Here is a 15137-nt window from a genome sequence, read left to right as displayed (position 1 = left end):
ACACAGAGATAAAATATGTAAGTAGCTATCAGCTCTGTGGACAGGTGTGTTTATGAGAAGCCTTTGCTAAAGAAGCAAGGTTTTGTTTTGGCTTTTTTTTACTTACTGTAGTATTCTTACTCTTTCCAACATCCAAGTGCTCACTGACTTCTATTCCATCTTTTCTTCTCCCATTTCTAAATGTTTATGCATTCTCACCCAGAGACTCCTCCAGAGTTCTGACACTATATTTTCTTCCACCTAGGATTCCCAGCAGCTCTCTTCCTCAACTCCACCTTAATCACAGCTCAGCTGCTACAGTCATCTTTTCTGCTCCATGGCTCACATCTTCCCATCACATATGTTCCTTCCTCATCAAATATAGGATTGCCTTCCACAATTGCCATTTCCACTGCTGCTCATTCTAGGTGAGCATTTGCTACTCAAACCAAATACTTTTTGTTCCTTATGTTTCCAATCCTTCCTTCTCCACCACTATTCTACTTCTCACCTCTACCCAAATATCCTCCTTTCCTGAAATGTCTTTTAAAAACAACATGGAGATGACAGCAATAGGCCAGTTTTGACCTGGAAGAGTCAGTGTGTTTTTCTGAAATGTTTAAGGGTATCAGTCTGCAGAGACAAGAACCAGCATACTCTAGTTTTCCGTGCCAAGAATGCAGCTCGGACTCCAGAAATAAAAGGTTAAGGCAGTATGTTTTAATAGGTTTCTTTAGGTACAGACAGGCTGACTTCAAAGGTTTGCAGCTCAGTCTGCTCCAACCTTGGTGACATCCATGCCATCTAATCAAACTTGTCACCCAGTCAGACATGCTACTTGAACTCATCTTTATGCTTTCTCCCAAATCTGAATCAACCCAAAGAAACCTGGTTGTTTACATACTGGGGTTCAGAGGTGGAGAGTTTTAGAATGACTCATTTTGATACAAATGGATGAAAAAGCTCTTACCCAAGCAGCTCAGCCAGGAGGTACAGCAGAATAGGCTCCTCAGAAGGGGATGTTGCTTGCATGGCCAGAGTTTTCAGTCCTACACACCTCCTCTGAGTAGAGTGACTTATCATGCATTCAAGTGCAGGAGTAGTTTTTTTAAGCAAGTAAAAGGCTAAGTAATTTGATCAAGGCCACAAATCAGCATGCCAGAGACAGGACTGTTATAACATGCTAGTAAGCCAGTCAGATCGAAAGCTTAAACTCTGAAGACAGGAGTCACCTTTTATATATTTGAAGTGTGCCCAGAATGATAGCATTCAGCCCTTGATGCTGATTCTGAGTAGCAGCTTAATGTAGATAGTAAACACCATGTAGACCAAAGGGCATGGGACCTTTTACAGTTTTTAAAAAAACTCCTGAGATCACAAAAACATCAAAGTTTCAACAGAGTAAGGTGTCCCCTTCTAAATGTCTCAAGCTATTTTCCTGGATTAATAAAAAGAAAAAATACCCTCCTAAGACAGCTTTTCAAAAAAAAATTTTCCTTTCAGTTTGTTTTGCTCCCTTTAAAACTGTCAGTGACACCACAGCATTTGAAGCATGAGGAGGAATTTATGTTGAGTAGAGACCATGAGAGGAAATAGAGGTGGACAGAAAATGAAGAAAATTTCACAGATAAAATTAAAAGGTTTTTGAAATCTCTTCACCTATACTGACCCCAGAATTGTGCTAATTATGAGGATAAACATGCTTCCTGTACATTACAGTAGGTTATTTCAGCTGGACAGAGATGGTGTGCCCACTCAGACACTGAAGTCCAGCCTACAGGCTGCTTGCACATGGAATTGTGAAATAAATGCAGGTGTCCTAAGTGGGACAGTGAAAACACCAGTCTGTCAGCAGGGAACGGGCATGAGGCAAATCTCATATCCAACAATGTATCTGAAACCAAACATATATATATTCTTGATAAGTTATAAGAGGAGCTTCATTTCTGTCACATCTGATCATCTTCAAAAATTGCATCATTTGACCTTATGAGTTTCTGGATCAGCTGTTGCCATCCTCTCCAGCACTTGCTTAACAGATATAATCATTTTGTGGAAAACTTGTATGGGTTCAGCTCCTCCCAGACCACCTTCTATTTTGTTCATCTCAGTGAAGGACTGATTGACAATAAAAAGGGTCACATAAGCATGCCTATATTTCCTGACAGAAAAAAAAAAAAAGCCCCTGAAATAGGTGGACAAACTGTGCAGAGTTATCCTTTTGCCAGCTGTCCAAACACCACTTCACTTCTGAAGGACTAAGGCTCTATATAGTTCACCAAAATTTAGCCCCAAACACATCAGAAAAAGTCTCAGTAAATGAAATTCAGCACACATTCTCCTGTTCTGATACTCTTTTAAGCAACACTGCCTCAGGATACATTAGTTTCATTATCTCTGTGTCTATAATAAGATCCCAGTGCATGACAGCCAAAGATTGCCATTTATCCTTCCACAATGACACGTTTCATTTTGGTTAGTGGAAAGGGTATGTTGTGTGAGCCACAGCCCTGTAATTTCTACTCAGTATTGTATCATGGACACGACACTTGGCCCTGAATGCTTCCCATGAGAGGAGAGCTGTTGTGCTGATTCAGAATAAATATTGCTGGCTCCTTCAACAAAAGCAAAGTTTCACTTTTAGCTGAACTGCTCAGCACAGAAAATTTCTTGGGGGAAGAAAAGTATAAAGAACTATTTTGGATAAAACTACATTTTTTAGTTTTGAGGTGCATGTTTCTACACAGAGGAAGAAGCTCTCCTTAGACCTGAGACATACATTTTGCAATAGGAACCAATTAAGTACCAGCTTATTTCTCTACACCAGTTCTGGCTTAGTTGAAACATTAATCTTTATGATCAAGACTGAAAAATCTAGACTCAGTTTCTCCATCCTTAGTTTCCTCAACATTTATGAAGAGAACTAAATGAAAAAGAGCAAGAATCAGAGACCCTGCTCTAGATGTCTGTGTCAAATATTGCAGTATCTACAAATAGATACTTAGCCTCAACGTTAACTAATCCTAAATTAGCATCTCCATGAAGTCAGGGAAGAGGTTCAGGCATCTTCAAAGAGAAACTCAAAAGCCTAATGCTGAGTGGATAAAGTGATGGAGTTGAATAAAATGGTCAGTAAAAAATAGTGAGAGGAGGAGTATCTGCTGCTTGGCTGAGGATATTTAATGTATGATTTAAAGCTGCTTTAACTATGTGCTTCCAGCTAGGGTTTACCCAGACCTGAAAACTCCTCTAAGCACTCAGAAAAGGTGACCTTTAGGGATCATGAGCTAGAAGTGGAAAATTTGCTGAGTAACTGCACTTTTGGATGACTCTTTACAGGCACCTGCACCTTCTGTGTGCAAAAAAACCCCAGCAAAATAAAATAAAACAAAAAAAAACCCAAACAAACAAACAAAACCACAAAAAAACCAAACAAAAAAAAAAAAAAAAAAACCACAGAGAGGAAACATCAGATCAAGATCATACTTTTAAGATGGAGCTGGTTCTATCTATAGTGGAAATATTATGATACATATATTATGATACATGTTCTACTGAGATTTTGGAAGACTTCATTTGATGACACAGCAAACCCCCTTCTATTTACTGTGGGCTTGTGCTTTGTAAGGCATGCTTAATATTCAAGGCACGTCACTGGGACAAATGTTGGTACTTTAAAGTCTGCCCACCTCCTTAGTCTAGAGCACCACACACATGTGAGCTATCTAGCTCAGCTTCACTGTTGAAGGGTTTGTCTTGGCTGTCTGTGGAGGCACAGCTGCAGAATAGACAGCTAGAACACAGTAAGCTCCATAAAAATAAAGCTGTCACTGAATCCATCCCATGTACAGGGTTGTCAGGGACCCTGAACAGCTACTCCAGTAGGTTGTATGTGCTGAAATCCTTTCCGACAGCAATGTCTGTGAGCTACCATGTCTATGGAAGAGGCAGGGCAGCCTCTCTGGAGTGGCACTGTAAAAATCATCTTCCACTCTTTTTCCACATATCCCCTTCGTTTGCCTAGAGGGGGATCAAAGTGCAAACTCAGTGGTGTGCCATTGAGCAACAATGTTTTGATTGGTATCAAAGATGTGGAAGAAGATTATGTAGAGGAACATCTCATGCATGTTCCTCTCAAAGACATTTTTAAACACTGTGGAAGAATACAGGGTAACTTGCATATTTTCGGCCAGTCACCCAAGGTTAATAAAGCTTATACAAAATAACAGAATAATTGATTCATAAAACAGTCAAGGCTGGAAAACACCTGTAAGATCATTGAGTCCAACCATTAACCTAGCACACCATGTGCACCACTAAACCATATCCCCAAGTGTCACACCCACACATTTTTTGAACACTTCCAGGGACAGTGATTCCACCACTTCCTTGGGCAGCTTGTTAAGCTGACCAAAAAGCAAAGCATCTCTTGTGGGCTTTTTCAAAAATTTGAGTACGTTCACACAAAAGATATTGTGATACCATAGCTGATGCAAGACACAATGACATCACTGGTGAGGGAGAGGGAAATATTCTTCTGATAAGACATCACCATGTGTAGTCACTTTTGCTGAACCTTATATTTATTTAGGAGAAGAATAAATATGAGGTCCCAAATCAGCTTATCCTACAGAAGACACCTAAAACAAGTAAAAAAAAACTCTCCCTAAAAGTGCCTTTTTCTCTCTACAGAGTACAAAGAAATTCTACAGTGAAGGTAATCCCTAAATTATTACCATATAAATGTCTAAAGCTAGGTGGAGAGAAGCTCACCCTGTGTTTTAGCTCAGGTCAGCTAACCAGAATTGCAAGCAGCAGTTCAACTCCCTCCCATGCCTTCATACAATTCTGTTCTCTTTCCACCTGCAGTTTGATGGTCTGCAGAAATTTCGTTCAGTCACATCAAAAGAGAGCCTGTCTACAGCTCCTGATGATTACATCTTTTCTTAGCAGTTCCTCATGAAGTAACACAAAGTATCATACTTTATTTGCTTGATGATTAATGAAATTGTGAAGCAACACAGCTCTACTGGTATCTTATAATTAATTACCCCTCAGGAGCAGGAGCAGTAGGACTACCTTATACAGATGACTACTTTGGTCCCTTCTGTCTATGCTACTGCCAGCCACGCTTTGGGTGAGGCAGAGATCACAGTCTTTCAACAGTCAAATTCTTCCTTCTTAAAGATTTACACTTCCTATCGGCCTGTTAACATACTGCAGCATTAGGTAAGAACCTATATAATAACAAGTGCTTTGTTTCAGAGACCTTGATTAAAATTGTAAGATCATATTGATTACATTCCTAGTAAAAACTGACAGCATGGCTGAATTATATACAACATGTTGTGTCAGGTTGCCAGTGCAATGGAAATACCAGGAAAAAAAATCTGGATAAGTTGCATTTTTTCCTATGTATTTTCTTAAATTTTGATAGATACTCTTTAGATGTATGTATCTATCTATTGCATCTAATCAGAACATTATACTTCACAATCCTGAAAGAACATCACTGGCTGATCTGAGCTTTGTCTCTCAGAAATGCAGGAGGATGAAGTGTACAAGCATGGATGTAGCAGACTCCAGGCAGCTCTCCTGCCCCCAGGAGAACAGCAGCAGCATGTGCCCCTTGCAGGACTGACACCCCCAAGCTCAGCTCTGCTGTAGCCCCCACGAGACCACTAGCTGTGACCTGAGCTCTGGCCACAGGCAGGCATAGGGGTTGTATTATCCAGCTCCCCTCTCCAGAATCACAGCTATCCCTGCTCGTACCCTTTTCTTTTATTAGCTCTGTATTTCCTGTAATTTGAAAGACTGTTTCAAGGCTATTTGAAGCTCCATCTCCTCTCCCCACCCTCCAGCAACTCACTGCTTTGCAGCTTCAGGCTTCCTCTTAGTCACCCTCAGTCCTTTGACACTTTCTGTCTGTGCTTCCTCTCCTTCCTGATGCTTTTGTCCAGCCAGCAGAAATCAGGATATCTTTACTCATCCAGCAATAACTAATTCTGTATGTCCTGGACAAGGAAATTTTTCCCATCTTGCTCTCCTCTCTGCATATAGTAAATATTTGCATAATATATTAAGCATGTGGGGAAACCTCAAAAGATTTGGTTCAATGCCTTTTGGATAAGCACCTGAAAAGCTTCACTGTTTGTGCAAACCTAATCCAAACAATCTGATTCTTGAGTTAATGGGCTGGAAATCTTATGAGAACAGGTTGTCTCACACTACAAGATTTCTCGTGAATTTTGCTTCTACTGTTAGAATGATAGTACAGTGAAAATAAGCTCTTGTACTGTTTTGACACTTCTTTTCAAGGATTCAGGACAAAGAGGGAAGAAAGTTACCCAGACTTTTCTAAGCCTTACAAAAGTATCAGTCATGTTAAACTGATGCTTCAGGTAAGAACTCAGGATGGGAGATTACAACATCCAAGCCAATTCAGCTGTTCTTCTATAGCCGTGTTCACCCACTTTATTGATATGCATCAGGTATTGGTAAAATAATACACTACATACTCTGACTGACTGGCTAATAGGAATCTGTCAAACTATGAATGCTATAACAGTCACATAATAATAACACAGCACTACAGAAGGTAATAAATTACATACTTGCCACCATCCTTCACGTATTCTATACGGATCATGGAGTTATGGTTATTGGTTGCAGTGTGTATTACCAGGTCCCAGGGTCACCAGAACAGAGTTAAATGATGTAAGGGAGTAAGTAAAATGATGATCTATGTTCAAAACCAGCACTAGCCTTGGTACCTATTTACCTCATGCAGTATGTTTATACACTAAGTATGAATAATCAGGTTCCTGAAAAGGAAGGGAAAATTGACAATGCCAGGGGCAGAATAGCTCCTTACATTTATCATTAATTTTGGATTGAAAGCCTTATTTATTTCTGTAGGTGCTGCAGGTTGTAGGGGATTGCTTAGAGTTGGCAAAGTTCCTCACACAGATCTATAAGACTCTCTATACACACAGTACAGTATTTACTTCCTTCACAAAAGTTCATCTGCAACCATCATGTGGAAAGAAAACATTCCAGCAGCTCTGTGTGCCACTCTCAGACAACAGATGAGTCCCATACCAAAGGCCACAATAATCCTGGCTTTTTGTTACTGCTACTGCTCCTACTCGAGCAAAAAGAGCTATTTCTTGCAATTTAGGCAATGCAGTATTTTTGCTTTAGTTTGAAGTATCATCCACTTACATTTTATTCATGAATCCTTTCAACTTCATTCCATCTCCACACTTCAGCATATTGCATATCCACAGATTTGGTAGACCTCAAAGACAATGCTGATATATCATAACTTATACTCCAGGGAAGCATGAGGATGGAATACATAGTGGCTCTGTACAATCAGAGACTGCTTCCAGATTCACAGGGAAGATGGTTCTGAAAAGGGAAAAAACAAACATCGTTACACAAAACTGTATTGTTAAAAATTCCCAATTACATAAATCAATGATATTTTACACCGTACATGGATTTATAGACTATTTAAGACTGACTGATACAGCTATCAACCACATACTGTCAGCAAGTTATGCATCTCCTGGTGTCAGGAAAAAAAAAGGGCGAGGGTGTTACTTTTACATCTGAGATGAAATTGTGTTGTATTTTCAAAGCAGATGTCATCTCAGGAAAAATTATGCTTAGGCAGGCATTTTCATGTAAATAATTTTCTGCTGGGCAATCTATCACTCTTTGGATTTTTCCTAAAGTATTTATATAAGCCCAAAGGTTTCTAAGAACAGCTATTATGCTGGGGGAGAAAACAGGAAAGGGGGAAACAGTCTAGAGCCCAAATGGCCCAACTTAAAGGATCCCTAACTCCAGATATCATTTGCTCTTTTATCCTCTTTGTCCCATCTTCCCCCACTGCCTGCTCAACACATGCATTATGTCCAATTACACCTCTGGAAAGCATCAGCACAGCTTGGCAAGAATAACCAGACAAATAGGGCAGTATCCATTCTCTTTCTAGGCATTCAGTTTGTCACATATTTATTGCAGAGTGTGCTTTTAGTGTTTTCTGTCTCTGCCCTCCTGTGTATAAGGCCAGACACATCTCTCTACCAAATGCCAACCTGACTCTTTTGTGTGCAGCTCCCCAGCCCCCCAGAAACAATGAGGTGCTCAGGTGTAATTGCACCAAATTTGAACAATAATCCTGGCTTTCTCCTGAAAATGAACACGAGTGCATGAAAGGTAATATACCCCTCTTTTGCTGAGTGCAGGGCTCTGAAAGGTCACACTGGGAGAGAGACTCTGAATTGTTTGGAAAATAGCCAATTTGATTACAATGGGCAATTCTGAGCTTACAGTTTGCTTGTGTCTGTCCTGCCTAAAGTGGCATCATTTGTAATAAAATCTGTATTGCAGAAGTGCTGTGGAAGAAATCACCACCCCAATTTCTATTCTGCTGAAGAATCAGGAAGGGGACTTAAATATCAAAACTGAGATACAACCTGTTCAGGATTGCCTGAAATAGGGACATCCAAAGCAAGTTCAGAAGCATTACATTGATATTAATACATACCTGCTAAACAGTCAGAATTAACAGCAGTTTGGAGTTAAAATGAACACTAAAAGCTACTGCCAAGCTTTGAAGGACTATTTTAATTTTACAAATACCAAATTAAAAACAGACAAAATCCAAGGCATTTCTTTGTTTTCACTGTCTAGGTGTAGGACCTGTCCCTCTCCTGGAAATTGCCATATGCTTTCCCATTAACCCAGTGGCTAACAAAACCAATTTGAATTCACACATAACAACAGTGGTTCACTTATCTGATTCACAAGCCCTCTTTGTCTCATTGCATGAAATGGCAGGATTCAAGATTCTAGTACAATACCACTAGTTTTGCCTGTAATTCCCAGTGTAAAGCATCATTGTTAGGGCCACTTTGGAAAAATGAGTTTTCCCAGACATGCTCTGATTTTTCTGGATATATTTCAAGATTATTTTATATTTGCCTAGGGTTTGCAGTCTTCTTGTAACTCTAACACACATCCAGAGGGGTGCACATGCTCAGCAGGTCTGACACCTTTAGAAATACAGCAGCCCTAATTGCAGGTTCTTGCAGGTGGGTTGCTTACGGATTGAAGCTCCCTCTCAATTCCTTGCATATTTATAAGTATCTGATTAATGAATAACCTTAGGTAGTTGCAGGACTGCAATTGGAACTGCAGAGAACCTGCAAATGGCCTGAGTAATTTTAGAGTAGGCTGCATCAACCTGGTCTAAGACCCCTTGTTTCATTTAGTCCTATTGGAAAGCTACAGTGCAATCAGAGCTACTCCCTCCAATGGCCTGGTGTGATGGCTGCATAATTCACTAATACAGTATTACTATGTGATTCCTTGCTGGAAATCAGCTGTTTCTTGCTAAATAATACAGTTGGATATACCATCTTGATGGCAATGGAGGAAAAAGCAAAACAAAATAAACAAAGGTGTCCCTCCACAAATTATCTATTATATATAGAAGTTTCTTTAGGTTGCTACTCCCTGAGGAGCTTTCTTCAAGTTTTTCAGATGGTGGTCAACCAGGAGGAGTCCATTCAACTTCTACCAGAAAAAGTCGAAATCTCTTCACACAGCTTGGATAAATGTGCAGACTAACTAGAGAACAAAAAACCCTGCTGTTACAGCCTGTTCTCTCAGAAAAAAAAATTCTTAGTACCTGATTTACATAAATAGTCTCACCCAAACCCCAGAGCTTGATGAAGATCAGTCATCACTCCAGTTTTCTGGTGTCCAAGCATCTTTTCTTAAATTTCTTTTCTTCTACTGTGGCTATTTTTGATGCTTTTCATGAAAGATTCTCCTATCTTAATTTCCAGTGACACTAAGACAATAAAGAATAATGTGAAGAATTTTCACACAATGTTAAGGATTAAAGGCCTAGTTTTCAATTTTCAGTTCATTAAGAAGTTCTCCAAAAATAATCCATTTTCTGATGGTCAGGAGGCTTTGTTCTAGTAAAAGGCAAGGGATTTAAAGAAAACCTCTTATGTAAGCCATTTAAAAACAGTCATAAATAGACAAAAAGAAAAAATAATATACAAAATAATCACAAATGGAAAGCAGACTGAGCCACAGATTTTAGACTCTTTCAGATGCTATGCAGAGCTTTGATGCATATTTCCAGCATTTGTGGGGTTTTTTTTATTATTTTTTGCTATCGAAAACTGTAAGTTAAGCATTTTGCCACAGTTCTTCACAAAGGAGCCTGTGTGGGGGGAAAAAAATCAACAAATTATAAATATCTAGTAAGGCTAAGAAACTTCTCTCTGGCACAAAGAAATGCAGAGAAATTTACCTATTTGTAAACTTTCTGAGAGAGATATCAAGAGGTTGTTAGAAAGAAGGGCTAGGCAGCAAATAATTTTCACATCCATAAAGATTTGATATTGAAATTGTTTTTGCAGCCTCAAAAAATATCTCATAGAATCAGAGAATAGTTTCAGAGGCAAAGGATTTTTCTGAAAAAAGAAAAAGTCAAAACTTCAGTTGTGTTCAACTCAAATTCGACCTAGTTTATCATTACTACACAAAAGAAAAAGTTGTTTCTGACTGAAAAAATCAATGTTTATAATTTTGTTCATAGTAAAGTAGATATTTCTTATTGTACTTGGGATTTATTAACAAATAATTTACTTTCATGAAACCACTCATTTTCTGAAATTCTTACAGCAAATCAGCATTATCCCTTGAAAGAGATAATGTAGATTTCCCATCCAACCACACTGAAGAATGTTCCTCTATCTTCAGCATTAACTGAAGCATTGACTTTTCACCAAAGTTATTATTGAAGCTTATGGATCACTTTCTTGACTCTTTTTCAAATAGTTAGAATCAGAAAAACACATCAGGAGAGCATTGTTTCTCACAAATCACCTTTTTGAAATATTGCATGAAACAATGGGGAATCTCCTAATCTCAGGAGTGGCATCCTCTGTGAGTATGAACTGAAGTTGTACTTGTGTAGACATAAACAAGAACTCCAAATTCCACCACCACCTAACCAAAGCCATTATCCCTGCTGAATTGTTCCCATGTAAGTGTCAAGTGGTATCACAGGTCATCTGTTCCCTGAGTCACCCTCAGTATACAGTATTTATAATGTTGAAAACTCTCTATTTTCTATTTTAAGTAAAAGAAAGGAAGGCAGAACTAAAATAAAATTAAAAAAAAACAACTTATTTTTCTACTTTTTTTGTAAGTAACCTTGAATCAGAAGTTTGCAGTTTGTGTCTATGTATCTCATCAAGAATATATGTCATTTCTCTAAATAAGCATCATATATCTCAATAGTAGGGTCAGTTACCCACCCCTACCCCTCACAGTAGCTGATCTATCAAGTTAAATCACAGGCTTTTTGATATAAGTGTCAATGTAGATCTGACACTAAAAAAATAACTCACAGTGGGGCAGAAAAACGGTAAACAAGGCAGAAAAAGAAATTAACTCCTTAGGCTCTCAAGTTACTAAAATCCAGAGAGGCTGGTGCACAATTCATGCAATAATGCAGAATATATTTTAGTTCAACTATTTTGAATGCCTATACAGTTTTTCATGAACTTTCTTCCCTTTCATTTTCAGACCTCTTGAATTACATGTTGTCTTTCCTTTCTTGTTCTTCTCTGAGAACTTTACTTCTTCAGCTTCCACATAACCTCTTCGTCTCTGATGGACACCATTCTGCACCACAGTCATATTTTTCTCCAAATAAAAAAAGCTCAAAATGCAATGTTCCCAGAGGCATTTAAAAACAACAGCATCTTCTAAAACAGAGAAGGCTTGTAGAATCAATAAGAATGAAACTTGACTTGATCAGATTTTCTAGTAGGAGTTTTTTCCACAAATTCAACATTAAAATGTTTAATGGGAACAAATGTCCACATTCCAAGTAGCACAAAACATTCAAAGGAAGATAATAGGAGACCAAAGCTTCCTGCTCAGAAGACCCACCCACCCAGTACTAGGGAATTCATGTCTGTACAAGATAAGGCAGCTCCAGCCCTGCTCCAGTGACTAAGGACCTGTTCAGAATGCAGGAGCTCCTGCAGAAGAGGCTGAGATCCAGTATGAGATACAGTGAAGCACAGCCAACACCATGACTTGTTGGGTGTTTCCCTGGCACTTCTGCAGCCCCGAGTGGGCAGGAGAAGTAGCACAGCACGATTGGTCCCCACTGGTCCCTCTCCTGTTATCCCACCTCCCTGGGTTTCACACAGCCTCATCTGTATGCCTGTGAATATAGATGCTCTCCAGTTCCACCCTCCAAACCTTACCTGGGCATAACTTCAGAGGAGTAGGTGACACAGGCCTAAAGAGGGCTGGGAGCACACTCATAATCCACCACTGTGGACAACAACAGCACACCACTGCCCCAACTCTGACCTGGCCTCTCCTACCAGTGATTCTGAGGCTCTTTGTCTGAGCAGGCATCCTGCTCTTTACATGCTGCATGGTGGCTCACCCCAAAGAGAAAGGATACATCTTTCTCAAGTGCTTTGTAAGAGAGCATCTTAAAGACCAGATGCTGTTTCCAAAGACTGTAAACCTTTGCAATCTGTGTGTAGAATCCAGATTTCATTACAAAAGATTTTGACTTCATCTCAATACAAAAGAAGTGGGGGAGAGGTACATACACCCTAAAAGATGTATTGAAGATAAATTTTCTTGGTCATATTTAGTAATGTGTTCCTGCATAAATACTCTGGTGCGTTTAAGCTCCAGTCTGGCTTCCTTCAAAGTCATCACCTTACTCCTGACAGCAGCTACACAAGATCACTGCACTGCAAAGCTGTGCCAAGCATCAGTCTTACTTCAATACATGGCACATAAAATGCCACTGGCTTGGCAATAGAGAGAGATGACAACACTCATTCTGTCTCTCAGTTACAGGATATCTCCATACTCAGGAAGATGACAAAAGGCGAGCACATATGAAAGGTCCTTGAATAGAACAAAAGTAAGATTATCATTTACTTCAGCCTAAAAGACCTAGTACACATTTTCCTCTTAAAAAAGCATTGAGTTTGCAGCTGTCACAGTGAGAGTTTTATACCATGAGCTCTAGTGTTGCTCTGCAGGAAGGGCTTGCTTTATCCACCATCTTGGAAGTGAAGTGGGATGTGATGGACAGGGCAGCCACAAAGAGCACTGTAATAGGGGAACATGGAAAGAAAAGGACCCTGAGAATAGGTATAGTGAAGGGGCAGGGCACATGTTGACATATTCCTTTGGTGTAACAATAAGTGTTTTACTGTTCTCAACAGTGTTTATGTCCCAAACATTAACAATCTCCCTACAAATAACACAAAACTTATATAGACACAGCACATAGATTTAGGAGAGGAAATCTATTAGCTTTAGATGCCAGGCCTTCAGTGGTGGATTTTGTAGCTCCAGCCCCAAATTTCAGTAGTCTGCAAGGATGGCTCTGAAGAACACCTTCCAATCTTGCTGTCCTGCTTGTTTTCCCTGCAGACTCCTCCATTTCTGGAAGATCCTCTTTGAGAAGCATTCGCAGCATGCTTGTTTCCAATTTATTAATTAGAACTAAATAACTGGGCAAAAGTGTAATATGCATATGAGCAAACACAATTAAAATAAAGTGTGGAAGTAGCAAATTCATCTAATGATCAGGTTGATTAAATTACTTCAGATAAACAACATTTCCTTATAAGCACTGTGCAATGGTTTAGGAAGGCTACAGTCTCGTTTAGCTCTCAGCCTGGAAAATAACAGGGCTTTCATCAACTCTCAGTGCCAAGTGACATATTTAAGTTCCAGCCAAATAGCTGGTACAGGGAGTGTCAATTGCTCCCAGGCTGAAACTAGTGTTGAGACTGCAGCTCTGCTGCCAGTTCCAAGAGTTTCTGCAGATTATTGGTTATCTAACACCAGCCAGCCCTTTCTCTCCCTGCCCTCTCCCCTCTCCCCCTCAAAACTTCTAACAATAGATTACAGTGGATTACATCAGAGATATTTCAATATTTCAACATGACACAGCTTCTTAAATCTAATATTCAGAAGATAAATTCAATGAAATAGCATGATCTATCATGATTCAGCTGTAGCTAGTTATAGCAAAAATCTTTCTTTACTCACTGTGCTCTGGGAGGTTTTGCCCCACATGTGTGCCAGCCAGCAGCTTGCATTTTAAAAATGCAAGAATATTGAAGTACTGGTGTTCCTTAACTTACAAAGATGAGAAAATAAACTTGCAGAAGTAGACAAAATCTAAGAGAAAGGTTAAGTCAGAAAAAAAAGCAACATTTTTACTTAAAAAGCATATTTTGGGAGCTCACTTTTTTCCTGCAGAAATGCCTGTCTCACAACAGAAATGGCCATGGGATATGTGTTTTGTGTTTGTCGTCTTTGGGCATTAATCTGTTTCTAGGTTAGTAACACTTTGTTACTATCTAAATCTTTCCCCTACTGAAGCTGGGGTTTCAGCTGCTGTGCAAGGTGCAATTTCTGGAAGCATAAACCACACAGAAAAGTGGACATGGCAGTGCATTAGAGAGCAGAATCCAGCGCTATCCTCCATAGACTCTTAAGGACTGTGCTTTAGTTGCACTGAACTCTCCAATAGCTAAAAGATGAGTTTATATGAAAGAATTAATGATACCCCATTTAACACGAACCTAGGAATCCAAAAGACAGTTACAGAATCTTGGCAAATCACACTAGATTAACGTATTTGAATTGGTGCCTAAAATGTTCAGATCAATGTCTTGGGTTTTTGGTCGACAGCTTTTTCCCCTTCAAACTGACAGAGGTTACTGTACATGCAGTTCATCATTTCAAGGCATAAGAATTAGGCTTTGACTAATTGGAAGATTTGCCTGTTATTTAAATGAAACTTGTTTGCAGTTTCATCATCCGTGTGGAATCCAGAAAGGCATCAGACTATCCCATCAATTTAGTTAGCAAAGAATAAATGAATAAATAGGCTGACAATTTTCTCCCCTGGGACTTACACTGTCACTACATTGTTTCTCCATTATTAATTACCTATGTAAAAATAATTCACTGTACAATTGTATATACTCTATGCTGTAAATGACTGGATCAGGTGCCTTTCTGCTTGTCTTTCTCTGTGCATTCAATTCTCTTGG

Source organism: Molothrus ater, chromosome 3, assembly GCF_012460135.2.
Source record: "Molothrus ater isolate BHLD 08-10-18 breed brown headed cowbird chromosome 3, BPBGC_Mater_1.1, whole genome shotgun sequence".
Classification (NCBI taxonomy): Eukaryota; Metazoa; Chordata; class Aves; order Passeriformes; family Icteridae; genus Molothrus; species Molothrus ater.
This window is presented reverse-complemented; position numbering follows the sequence as displayed.